The 14,723-nt window shown below is 37.9% G+C and overlaps 1 non-coding gene across 1 annotated transcript; it reads right to left on the reverse strand.

The window, feature by feature from the left end:
• Positions 1-10,463: 10,463 nt before the first annotated feature.
• Trnak-cuu lies at positions 10,464-10,536 on the reverse strand. The gene has a single exon. It is a non-coding gene; the product is annotated as a tRNA-Lys (tRNA).
• Positions 10,537-14,723: the final 4,187 nt, after the last annotated feature.

A 14,723-nucleotide genomic window follows, 5' to 3' on the forward strand; every position in this document is an offset into this window, starting at 1 on the left:
GAAATATGGAAAAAAACATGCATAGAAGAATCCTCCAGCGCTTCGCTACGAAGACGAGTCCGTCGTGGACCCGAGAATTAGTGAACGTGAGTTTTCCTTTATTAGCGTGTTGTGTACCCTGATCACTCTACATCTGAGGTGTAATTATTTCGAAATGATTGCTACCCGCAGTTGAAAATATGTGCATACAATATAAAGGTATAATTGTATGTTAGGTTAAAAATGAAATGTGAATCTTTTTGCAGGTGACATAAGCTCCTAAAAGAATGCAACGCTATGTGTAACACAAGGATATAATACAAATGCACTTACATTTATCAAAAGCTAATAATAGATAACGGTTAGGCACTGAAATAAATTATCCATGGGACGGTAGATTCGAGAAAACATATGGGAAAATACCTTGAGATATCTTTCTATTGGAAAAAAATGAAAATCACAAGCGTAACATCTTCGAGGTACCGCGCAAGGAGTGTGAAAGCCGCCACAACGGTGTGTGGCACGGGATGATTTCACTCCAGGCAGGCAGGACTCATCCTAGCCTGAATCAGACACGCGCTCTCTTGCTGGACACATGCCAAACACACTGAGTAACGACACACGGTCAGATCAGAAAATAGGAGAGTGCTAAGGATACACACAATGCTTCCATGCAAATAAAACTACGAGCTCGTAGTAATATACCAAGGATTAGTAAAATAGGTTGGTTTAAGTGTCTTTTCTAACGAAGTCAACCATATCTTTCAGCCGCCAACATACTACGGAAGATTAGATCATACGAAGAAAATGAGAGCGATGGACTGTAGAACAGGCGGATTCAGAATGTATTTTTTCCCCGAGCAACAAGAGATTATAACGGCAGCGTTAGAACTCATAAATAGATTAAATGACTTGCAGTGCAGCCTACTAACTCATGTAAAACTCAATTCATGTTTATAATTATTATTATAAATTTCAAACAGCATAGTATACTTTGTTGGTATGAGTGACGCTTTCTGGACCGTGCGGTGTGCATATGGGAGTCAAGTTGCATGCTGCATGCTGATGATTGATCATCCCCTGTCAGACACCCAAAAGATGGCTCGCAGGGTACTGGTAGACGAAGAACAGTGATCCAAGCAGTCAATTCTCTGAGCAGGTTAGTGCTCACGACTATTCAGAATTTTTTCTAACCCTTCTGATGGTTTAAACTGGCCGGCAGGGAAAAGAGAGGATATTTCAAATGTGGTAAAGCAGCAGTCCATCCCTTCACTTTGCACATACGTACAATTTGCTCTCCATCGTTCTGTGAGGGCCGAAATGAAGGAAATGATTTCCGAATGAATGATACTCGAATGGACGACGTGAATCAGACTAAAGGAAAGCAAGTCTGAGAAGGATGGGTCGTCATAATACCCTTTTATGGTCGTACCCTCCATTCAGGGAATGAGGCTGTGGGCATTAGAAAAGCCAGCGTGAGAGTTGCGCTCTATGGCGAGGGGGAGTGCATGGATTAGAGTTAAGGGCGTGGTGCGGTGCAGCACAAATGTAGAAAGGGCCAAGGGATGAATGAGAAAGAATAGGAAGGATCAGGGTACCATGTTGAAGAGATGCAGCGGAAATGCGTAAAAAGAGGGATGGATGGGTTGTGCCCCGGCAATCACAAAATGGGACAGGGGGTGAAACATCACCAACATTCACCAGGTGATTAACATTTACTTTTATAAAAATGTACTAAGAAAAATTTACGCTAAAAATCGCACATGCTTAAGGATTTGTATGTGTCCTACGTATGAAGAAAATTTACCTATGAAGCTAAATCAGCATGCTGTTAAAAATACTAGTCGGGTGCGAGCATCTACACAATACTCCGCAAGCCACCGACGTTAGTGTTTGGCAGAGGGTGAGCCATCACCAGCATGCGCCGGACGACTAAGATTTACCACCACTAACATTCAATACGCAATATGTACGCAACATATAACACATAAGCTATCGGATTAATACATATTCTACTCATGAAGGCTATCTGCCTGTAGAGATTGAATATACAAAATATGTCGTTATAAATACAAAGAAAATCCAGAAACATAAGTTAGTAAGTTACACTACCAGTCGGCAAAACATTTTATTAATACTAATATAGTCTCAAATCGTTTGCGGAAAAAACGGCAAAAATATTTCCATTCAACAGTCTATTTCATTTTACTTTCATCACCTAATTTATTAAGAAGCAAAGGCTAAAAACACGATGCGGACGCCTTGTCGTATTTCCTGCAAGCAAAACCAACCAGACGTTGTCCCACAAGGATGTATTCCTTCACCCTAATATGAATATTAAAAAAAGCAATCAGAAGAGGAAAGGTTATTCTCATTATCGTCCAGCAGTCAATATAACCTAAAAATATTACAGAAATACTACATATATCTGTAAATATTAATTTTAAACACAATTTATGAGAACAATTTTGAACCGTGTCAATCTCTCAGTTTCCATTTTGTTCTCCTCTCTCCATTACTGAATTATTTTGTTCAATTTAAAATACCCTTAATTTTCTTATGATTAATGTGGTGTTTTATCTAAATTTACCTATCCATTTTCCTTTCCTTTCAAGAACAAGAATAAGCCGTAGCTTCCAGGCGTAAATATGTGTTCAGAACATATGCGAAACGTCAGCGAAACTGCTATTAATTTAAATTACTGTAAAAAGTCAGCCGCTTTAAAAACAGTAAAACCACATATTACCCTTCCCTACCCGTTGAAACATCAATAGTCAATACATGATGCAGAAATAAGTGAAAAACCGTAGTATAATAGAATTGGACTTACACCAAGCTAATACAACAGGATAGAGTATGCCACCTAATGGTATTATTTGAAAGGAAGGTTCACAATTTATTATGATTATCAGGGGTGGATCCAGGATTTCTTTCTGAGGCAAGGCTGTATACAGGATTTTGTTCTGGGGGGGGGGGGGGGGCACAAGGATACCTCGTAATACAAAACGAACGCAATGATAATGGGACCGTATGAAAAATCTTGCATATTTTTAAAGTGTCGGGAGAGGTGGGGGGGCACGTGCCCCCGTGACCCCCCTAGCTCCGCCTATGATGATGAATATCATTTATTTTAATTGGTTGTCAAGGAGAGTTCTAGAGTTGGTATAAAAGAATAGTAATTTTCTGGTTAATTAATTCTTTTCGAACAAATGCGAGAGGAAATTGGAAATCAAAAACTCAGCCATTTCTTTTATACGATCCCAAAAGAATGATATCGATGTGTCTCAGGTCTAAATGATTTTCCAATTAATTCCCATACTACAGTAAAAACGCTACATTATGTAATCATTTTTATAAATAATTCTGATAGAGGTATTTTGGCTGAAAGATCTCTTTTTAATGCAACAATATCAATATTATACTAATCGCCAAAGGAATACCTTACAAGCTCGTTTTTGAATACCCAACTTACGAATTCTTTTTTCAAATTGCAGTTTATCTCATTATACTCGAGTGAAGGGTCGATAGTGACGTCAGAACCGAAGCAAGAAATAAACTAGATGCCACAATAAACTAACGTAATTCATGAAAATAAGCTTCACAACAAGTTAATATCGGAAATTCCAATTCATAGAGTCAGAAGTGGAAAATTTATCGTTCGCATACAGTACCGTGGCGCTACTATAGGCGGTGGGATGAATTATTTCCTGCCCTCGACTAGTAATTATAATGAAAAGAGGTCAAAGTGACGGTCAAACGTAACGCAAAAACGGACGAATGCTTTAAAAATGTCATAGGGGAGAAAAATGACCTCATTGAACACACAGCGTGATTGAATTAAATGGCTTTGTATGCGCGCGTAAATAACGAAGCACTTGTCTTCGCTTTGGGAATGAGTGGCGATGCTAATTACAGACTGAAAAACATTCTTTTGTACTTTTAAAACGCGAACCCTGCATGTCAGCGCCACAGGCACAATAACTTGCTGGTTAATTGAATTGCTGTACAAGAGGACACATAGGACTCTCCCCACCAAAGACATTTCACAATTAGAATTAGTGTTGTGAGAGCGTATGTCTGGGTTATCTGTGTTGTTGTTATGTAAATAGGAAGCCAATAAAACTAAAAGTTGACATGACGTAATACAGGAATAGCAAACAGTAAAACTTTACACCAGCAACTTCAAGACCAAATGACATCGATGGAGTAATTTTTTTCCTTTATATAAATTTATATATACACGCAAATCGCATTTTTATTGTATTTTGCCAATTCTTTGACTAAAATAGATATTTTTTCTCTCCTTTGCTAGTTCATCTTTTTTATAGTTTCATTTGTCACTTTTTTCTTCATTTTTTGACATTTGAGAAACACATTATTGTATCAATCAATCAGTTAACTGTTGACTATGGTGCTAATTTTTTTCTCCCACGAACAATAATAAAGGACTTCAAAAGCTACAAAGTGGGATTCGGTAGTTATATCTTAAAATTTCACCGTCATTTCATTTTTTTAATAGGTACAAGTGTAAAACTCGTCTTGGTAATCCCTACTAGCGGACCCATTCAAATATAGACGAGAATCTCTGATGATATATGAGAAATCGAAATTGATTCTAAGCCTAGTAGGTAAGCAATGTACATTACTGGTCTATTCAAGCTGGTGATTATGACACAATTAAAGAATTATTTCACATTGGAACATTTTCACAATTTATTTTTTGCCCACAGAGATATACTCGGTTCCTTGTGCCTCAACGTTCCCCGCCAAGGGAGCTTACGAGGCAACGTACAGGTGTATTAAACTTAGAAAGAGGTGCATGACCTGTTAGACAAAAGAAAGACTTACATACGCCGCACATGCATTCATTTTATTTGTACTTCACCTATATCTACAATTCTACATCTACATAACACCCTGCGAGTCACCACTTGGGTGTTTGGCAGGGGTTGATCAATCACCAGCATGCAATTGGTCTCCCACATGCACACCGTACGGTCCAAAAAACGTCACGAATACCAAAAAATGATACTACCCCATGCTACTAGAAATAATAAAAAAATTCATAGGCATGCATTGAGTTGTACATCAGTTAGTAGGCCACACTAAAAGTCATCTAATCTATTGGTGAGTTATAACGCTGCCGTTATAACCTGTTATTGTTCGTGGAAAAATAGACATCCGAATCTCTCTGATTTACAGTATACCTCTTTAATTTATTTACATTATTAGATCTTCCATTGTTTGTTGGCGTTCGTAAGATATTTCAAACATCGTCAGAAAAGACAGTGCTCTTGAATTTATCTGAAAAGTTTAGTCTGTTTTTCAATCTACGGTCTGACAGAGATTCCCATCCGAGTTTATCTAAGAGGTCAGTTACACTAACAAGACTATCGTAACAACTTCTCGTAGGTGCGAGCATGGAGCGACAATGTGATAATAGTCTACGCCGTCCCCATGTTCCTCTACATAATACCCTAGGAGCCACCTCTAGAGAGTTTGCAAGAGGTGATCAATCGCCTGAATGCAGGCAGCAAACGTAATGAGGATTCCCACATACACACCATTCGGTTATAAAAATGTTACGCATACTAACAAAATATACCCTCTTATTCATGCCAAGAAAAACAATTACCAACTACACATGAAGGCTGTCTGTCTATGAAGCTAACGCATGCATAACATACTTTTATAAATACCAGGAAAAATCAGAAACATGCATAATGGAATACACAAATTAGTAGGCTACACTAAAAGTCAACTAACATATCAGAAAGTCCTAACGCTCCCGTTAGAATCTCTTATAGATCGTTGAAATAACGACATTCTAAAAAAATGTATCAGTTCTAAAGTATTTTATTTTTATTTTTTATCTGATCTACCGTAGCAGGTTGGCATCCGTAAGACATGGCTAACTTCGTGAGAAAATAAATTGCACTTGCATTCACATAATAGACATAATCAGACATCAAATTCATTTATAATACCCTTAACTCCCACTTCGACAGTCCTGACATTGTTTCCTTCCTCAACATTAGAGTACCTTCCCGCCACACCCGATCTACTTCTTTACTCCACATTCCTACACCCAGGCTATCTGTAATTAAGCGCTCACTTTTCCATAGGCTTTCCCTTTTAATAAACACTCTACCCAGTGATATTGATCCGTTTGGTCTGACACTTAAAAATTTTACTCATCGGGCATTAACATATTTATCGCATAAATGACTAGATAGCCGGATAAATGTTTGTTTTTCTTTTTTCTTCTATTTAAATTTGTAATCAAACAATTATTCTTCAATTATTTAATATTTGTTGTTATAAGTGCACTTTAAATTGGCAGAATTGCTGTATGTGTATATCTTTATTAAAATAAAAAAATAAATAAATAAAATAGGTTTAGGTGTGTTTTGTCGAAATGAATTGCATTTGGGAACGGTGGCATTTGGTGGAATGGAAGCCAATAACCTAGCGCTAAGCACGAGAAGAGTTTCCAAATATTACTCGCAAGGAGAAACATCAATCTAGTATGAATTCCATTGTCTTGACTAACGCGATCTTCGACCGGAAAGGATTTTACTTTTTATTATAAAATCAGCAATGTTATAATGAAAAATCCAGTATTTTTTTGTCGAAAGCCGTCGAAAGGGAAATAAAACATATGGGTGCGTGCACACAATTTTTATCTCTCAAACAATGATATCAAATTCCAAAAACCAACAAATGGATGTGTATACACTGAAGGGGGGAGGGGTTGGGTTTAGGCAAACCCCGACGCAAAATGTTTGCCTTGCCGCTCCTTTGAGTCAACACCCGTGTCGATAAACTCAATGTTGTTTTTAGAGCTCTCTGTTATTTTTTTTACTTCGGCGATGCGAGAGGCATTGGTACCTTCCTGATATCTCGAGAAGGCGCGGAAAACTCTATTCACTTCAAGTAAACGATTATGCCATTCGAAAAATAAAAAAATATAAACAATCGATGCTCATGCTGAGCTGAAGGAATAGCTTACTCGCAAAACCTTCGTATTTTCATCATCACCATCATCACTGGTCAAAATGTTACATCTAACTACACGTATATCTACATAAAACGCTGAGAGCCGCCTCTAGGGTGTTTGGCAGGGGGTGATCACCAATGGAGCTTCTATATAACCTCACGTAGTGAAATATTTTACCAAAGCATATTGAAAGGCATTTATGGGGTAGGAAGTTGCACAATAGGATTGATTTCATAAGAAAAATTGATGCTAAGATTGGTGTCACGAAGCTCTTCAGTCCGTTCTCCTGTCAAATAATTTTTTCATAACTACGTATTTCTTCTATGTCGTATTCTTGTTTACCTGCTCCATATATTTGTTTGCGATCTCCGTTTTTCATATTTGACTCCAATTTTCCCCTCGACGATTGTCTTTATCAGGTCTTCATGTCTCAAGTTATGGCTGATTAGGTTGTTTACCCGTGTTACCAAGGTTTCCACAAGGATTTTTCATTTTCAGGAACCGTGTTCGAATCCCGGAAGAAGGAGGACATTTTTTCAGTGACTATTCGATCCTTGCAGCAGTGCTTCGTGAAAAGCACTTCATGCACAGCACTCCGTCCGTCAGATGGGACGTCAAGCCAGTGGTCCCTTTGGCGCCTTACGTTAATAGCAGATTAATGTTGACGCTGGGTTTCTCTGCACCCCACTTTCCCTCCCTTTACCTAATGCCGTAAATGAACACTGCATTCAGTAGCCTCCTTCAAATACCATACCATACAAGGCTTCTCTATTCTCTTGCTCCACATAATACTTCCTCAATACTTACCTGGTCGATCAATTTTATCCTCATCATTATTCATTAGCAACTCATTTTCAAAGCTTCCACCCTTGATATCTTAGCTGTTGTCATTGCCCATGGCTTATTTCCGTAGAGAAGCATACTCCAAATGTAGATCTGATTATTTTTCTTACGTGTATGCTTAAATTTTCCGCTACAAGTAGGCCTTTATCTAGGCAAGGCCGTAGCAAGAAAATATTTTCGGGGAGGGGGGTTTATGGAATAGTAGACAAACATAAAATATGCATATTTATTATAAACCCTTAAAGGAAAATATAAAAATATTATTATAAAATTGAATTTTGCCTTCTAGCTTTTTTTTCCAGCGACCAAATGAATTAACTCCTCGGTGCCGATGTCTATCCTGCGGTCCTTTAGGAGGCACATAAGTCACTCACCTCTCTACTAATTCACAGCAGTATTATTTCACACAGTGCACTACAACTACGCACATTGCACCTACAAATTCGCTTAGATAACTATAGACTTAAGTCGCATTGGACTACTAGATGTCCCTGCGCCGCTATATAATATCATCGTGTGAGCACCAAGTAAGCATAAGGTATCTATTTAATTTTTTTCATTTCGGGGAGGGATCAATCCCCCTTGATCCCCCCTGGCTACGGCCTTGTATCTAGGTAAAACGAACTCTAAGCGTGGGTATGATACTTTCTTTTCTGATTTAATTTATTCAGACGTATTTAATAGAGAATGCTATTCATGTTAATTCAATTCAGTTCAAATCACCCTTATCCTTTAAATGCTTTTACCTTAATGCCCCAAAAAATTAAGATAAAAACTTATCATAACTTTTGAGTGGCAGCCCGTGTAGGTACTCATAAAATGGACGTCCGCTGTTAAATCAGTTATACAGCTAACTACCGCATACTGTTCTGTATTGCCGTTGGGTGGTGGTAAACGGAAGAGTTGTAGATCTTATTTGCACAGAGAAATAGTACCATAATGACATATTTTCGTGAAAGGCGTCAGTTTCGCTTGGATGTGAGGTTCCGCCTTTCGCTCTACATTTGATTTTACATGCGCTGATTTTTTTAACTCATCATCATAATAACGAAAGCAGATACAGCTTCCGGGTTGAGTTCCCCACTACGCAGATGCTCCCTGCGCAACGCTTTTTTCTGCCACAGTTCGAAAAGGAAAAAAATAGTTCAGCATCCGTGAGGGGCTTTTTTAGAGGGAACAAAATAAAAAACATACGGAATGACTTTAGAAGGGCTCGTGACCAATCCATTTGGAAAGACCAGAGGAATGACTTCCCTCTATACCTGAATCACATTGTCCGAATAACAAGGGACACCAAGAGCATCCCATTCTACTCCGAAGTGGTCCCAATAGGGTAGTTTCCTATATCAAAGAAAACGAAACGCATTGGTTGCGATTCGTTACCCACCATTACTGTTTTCATAATATACAAATTATTTCGTTTTAGAAATACCGGTTTAAACGAATGGCAATGGTCCATTTTTATCCTCATTTGAAAAGGGCCAGATTGGCGCCCATGCGATGCCACTCCACGTGACGTCACAGGGACATAGTTTCTATTCGAGACGATAGGAGTTATACATCGTCTGAGGTTACCAATGCATGCATGTGGCGCAGAGCTCAGGGAAACATGTCTTAATAATCACTTATTAAAACTGGCTAGGGTCGGAAAGTTTTCTTCATTTGATAAGGTATTAATAATCCTCATTTAAGCCAAGCGCTACCAGCCAGCAGGGTACTCAGCGACCCGCTAGCAGCCTGCGTCGTATTAGCGCTCAACTCGCCTCAAGGTCACCTCACAGGGTGGCAGCGGGAACCAGAAATACGTCACACGGAGAGATTTCCCGGCATTCATACTTACGCGTCGCGTTTTCGTGCGCTTGAAATTTTTCACTTTTCATTTAATCGCGAAAAATAGATATCGTCATTTAAAAATCTAAAAGCGTGAAATACGTACTCCAGGAGTAATAATCTTTCGATTTAGGCAATAAAAAAATAATAGGAAACCACCCTATTGGCTCGTTTACACGTCGGTTTTTATTTATGTATTTGATTCCAAAATAAATATCAACTTGCAGAAAAAATGTAAACATAGAGGTACGAAACACAATTTATCAGAACTTACATTTTAAGTGTGCTTCTTTACGAAAGTGAAGCATGGACAATGGCAGCAGCGAAGAAATAAAGGATAGAGCCCCTCGAAATGTGGTGCTGCAGAAGAATATTTAGGATTAAATGGATCGACCGATTAAATAATGAGGAAGTACACAAGTGGAGTGGGAGAGAAGATAAGCCTCATAAATACCTTAATAAGAAGTCGGAATAACCTTACAGGTCACAGGAGGATGGAGGATGTATTTAACTTAATTATAGCTCACCCACATTCTTCTTCGATTTTATTTTAATTGGTGCACATTATTGCTGGAAAAGATACACCCTTGTAATACGCTGACGTTCCCTACAAACATTGCATATGGAGGAAGAAAATACTATTACAGATAGTAAACTAACAGGAAAAATATATCGATTGACCTATATATAATTACAATTCCTTACATAATTTTGTTGTAATTTTTTGTACTTTAGTGCTGTAAATAAAATTATCGGTAAAGAAAAGCAGAAACGGCTACCAAGATTACATCTTCGGACACAAAAAAAAATTCGCCCAACGTGGGGCTCGAACCCACGACCCTGAGATTAAGAGTCTCATGCTCTACCGACTGAGCTAGCCGGGCATGTGACGACGGAGGAGGGAGTTACAAAAGCACAGAGGAGGGGGAAAAGTCAAGCGTACGTTTATACTCTTCTACAAACATATATATCAGCATAACATATCATACATATTCCCTCAGAGTGGGCGGTCTTGTAGTTATAGTAATGCAGGTGAGGCTTTGGGAGTACTTAAATGGTTCATTATTGAGAAGGTATGAATTATCATAACTTTTTCTTAACGGAACACGAATTTGTGTTCATGAACGTGAGATTAGGATATGATTATCATGACTCATCTTGGAGGTCATCGAAATTCTGGTAGGTAATATTGGTATCAGCTTACATGAAGTAATACGGCGAAAAATATATTCCTGTCAACTAGCACAAGATGACATTTTTATGCATTTTTCTCTCTTACTTCTCATTCACTACTCCCTTGGATTTAAGTTGCGCTAATTTATCTATCATGGGAATATACGAATTTTATCTCTCATTATAATCTAGACTACACATTCAAGTTGAGATGAAAAGTGTAATAATGTAATTTTTATGCATACTACTGCATGTCAAAATTGCTAAAAAATACCGGATTTGATCTCCAAAATACTGTTAGATACGAATGAGGGTTCTTATTGCTTCGCTTATAAATGAAAGACTGCCCCACGCAGACTTTGGAGAATCGTATCTCGGATATTGTCTACTCTTTATAACATTTACTACAACAAAGCGCAAGTGCCTTTGCTTGGCGTGTTCATTCCATAAAGGTCATACTAGCCATGCTCAGCAGCAAAATGTTTTTATCTTTGATCAAGTTTCATCATAATCATCAAACCCAAAACTGAAACATATAAGGAATGTCATTGCTAGAATAAATAATATTTTAAAGTTTCTTAATTCTCCACTTTGTCAGCTTTGTCCATAAAAATATTCTACAATATCCATGTTACTATGAATTTGGGACCAATGGACACCAGTTACCCTTTAAAAAAATATTCACACCAATCTTCATCACCAATCAACCTTTGCACACACGAAGCTCAAACATTAAGCAAGTACATACTAACCAACGGTGAGTTTCAAATTGGAATCCAATCAATTTAGACACGAGAGGACCTCTCTGCGTGTTTTATCGGGAGATAACAGAAGAATCCCTAGAGATCAGTTAATGACACAACTTGCTCGATCGGAGAAAAATAATAAAGAGGAACCAATATTGATTATCGCGTGTTTATGCACACGAAGCGTTATTTCGGGAAAATGATGGAAGCTAAAATTTGGAAGAGAAAAGCAAAGAGTCGACCGCGTTAAAATAGTGCGATTTTTTTTAGTAAACAGTGAATTAACTCAGTCAACTTTTCGAGCAATAGCTTTACACTTGATTTTATTTCAAAAAGATAATTGTTGAAATTAGAGATCCTATAAAAGTTTTTATCTCCTGCTGACGATAATATAACTTTTATGTCACAGCTTTCTCATCCACACGTTTGCAAAATCCAGCTTGCTTTCCAATGTGTTTTTACAACACCGGACTCAACATAGGAAAATAATTATATGCTACAGCAAAATGGAGGATATCGAAACTAGTTTTGTTGACTCTTGTTTAATATTAATCTTCATTTATGAATTATTTGTTCAACCTATTGTTTCAGTCCAATTATATTACTGATTTTATGTCCTAATGAGTAGGTATATTATTGCATGGTGTTCATCCTTCTGATGGAATCATGAAAAAAATAATACTTACTCAATCGGACCTTTATCTTGAACATAGTACAACAATAGGAATGTTGCAACTCACCTGGAATAAAGGAAAAATTGGTTAGTTTTTAGAATACAATGAGTGCAAGGGAGAAAATAATTGAGTAATAATATTCATTTAAATATTTAAAAAAATTCTATGCAACAGACTTACAGGAAAACCACAATTTAAATTAGAACAGCAGAATTTAAAATCCACTCAACCCGGATTTCGTTTCAATAACACTACCTTCATGAGCCACTTAGCGTCATTTTAAACACCAAATGGTACTGCCTCAACATTGAAACGACATCTTCCATGTGATTTTTCTTACATTGGTCATGGTTTTCATTGATTAAAATGCTATAGACTAGACATTTGGGTGATTAGAGTTGATTAGACGATGGAAATATTCGGACGAGCAGGACAATGCTGAAGGTTCGTAAACCAAAACAAGAAGAGCAAATGTTATAGGGCAATAAAACGACATCTTCCATGTGATTTTTCTTACATTGGTCATGGTTTTCATCGATTAAAATGCTATAAACTAGACATAGAAGTAAAGAGAGTTGATCAGAAGATGGAATTATTCGGAAGAGCGGGATAATGCTGAAATTTCGTGATCCGAAACAAGAAGAGCAAATGTAATAGGAAACACTCTCAGAAAAAATGACCCGCAAGCGAATAAAGCGAAAATTGAAGGGAAAATCTCAAGGGAAAAACACCACTTCATACATCACATATATAATGATAGACGCCTTGAAGATAATGGTGGAGCAAATTGAAATCAGCGAGAGCCCTACAGCATCGTGATCAGGTTCAAATGCATCACCAAAATGGCGAATATGCTCGTCAACAAGAAAGACCACTACCCTTAAGACATCTTTGGAGGATTATACCATATCAAATGCAGCTACGGTGAGTCCTTCTACTGCCACACATCAAGAGCCCTGAAATGCCGTATTCAAGAACACAGAAGGGAGTATCACCTCTCACCATCACATCACCTCTCTTCAAAATTCACTTCCTCAGACATTCCATCCATTCAATTTATTACGTAAAAATTTTCACCACCCCACAATCTTTGGTCTTTTTTGTTAATCCATTATCTGTAATAAATATGGATATGTTTGGTAATAAACGACTTTCTTCATTTTTAGCAGCCCTGGAGCTGATTTCTATTTGCTCCAACATCAAGTTATAACCCGTCCGTCAAAAATAATATTATTTTAATATTTCTTCCTTCTACGTATGGCTCTTTGTTGTTGGATTTTATATCGTCACTCCATATTAATCAAAATTATTATCTTTTTCACGTTTTTTTAAAACGCTTCACTCTAAACTGGCGCTACTCCTGTGAAGAAAAAATTCTTTACTTAAAAATTTTACCTACGGTAACGTCTAAGTGCTACGTAAGGACTCATTTGGTAGGGGAGTAACGAGTTAGCCAAATTTTTGGGGCTTGGCGAATGCTAATTATTGCTTGCATTGGGGGAGAGGTTTTTTGCGAAGGCTTCTGCGATGAGCTGTAGATACTGTCCGTGTTTCCATCGCGTTTTTTTATGCCTGATTACGGCAGTTTTACCTGCAATCTCGCCAGCATCTTTAGGTTTAAGTGGAGTTTCATACAAAAAAAGACTTTTATACACACCTAAACCCACTTTGAGCCTATGTTTATAAGCCCATTATTTTATTTTTATTTGAGTTAATTACATACCATCGAAAACAGCTCACGATAGCCTTTTATATCGGGGTTTGATACACATTTCAATACTTGCACTTGCACGATAAGAGAGATTCCCTGGATAAGGGAAACTTAACCAGACGGGACTCGAACCCGCAACCCCTTGCTTGACAGGCGAGGACACCACCGCCACCGAGGCCGGAAAATTAAAAAATATGAATATATATCGGCCCATTCTGCATCATAGTGCGCTCCTGGCCTGAAGATACAGACGGAAAATAAAACGATGGAAAACCAGAAACCACGAGACAATGGAGAAGGGATCAAAAATGGTCAAAAATGTGCTGACATGAAACTTGAGCGCTCCCTTGTCTGTGCTGATTAATGCTGTGCATTTTTACTCATCCCTACGCCAGCATCTAGAAACGTAGCAATAGTATGACACTTCCCAATTTATTGGCAAATTCATTGGATATTGTGGTCCAACTGACACACCAATAGGGTGGTTTCCTATTGTTTTTTTATTGCATAAATCGAAAGATTATTACTCCTGGAGTACGTATTTCATGCTTTTAGATTTTTAAATGACGATATCTATTTTTCGCGATTAAATGAAAATTGAAAATTTTCAAGCGCGCGAAAACGCGACGGCTAAGTATGAATGCCGGGAAATCTCCGTGTGACGTCGTTCTGGTTCCCGCTGCCGCAAGTGAGGTGACCTTGGGGCGAGGCTTTGAGTGCTGATACGTCGCAGGATCCTAGCAGGTAGCAGAGTACCCTGCTAGGAG

The sequence above is a fragment of the Ischnura elegans genome, chromosome 11, assembly GCF_921293095.1.
Source record: "Ischnura elegans chromosome 11, ioIscEleg1.1, whole genome shotgun sequence".
Taxonomy (NCBI): domain Eukaryota; kingdom Metazoa; phylum Arthropoda; class Insecta; order Odonata; family Coenagrionidae; genus Ischnura; species Ischnura elegans.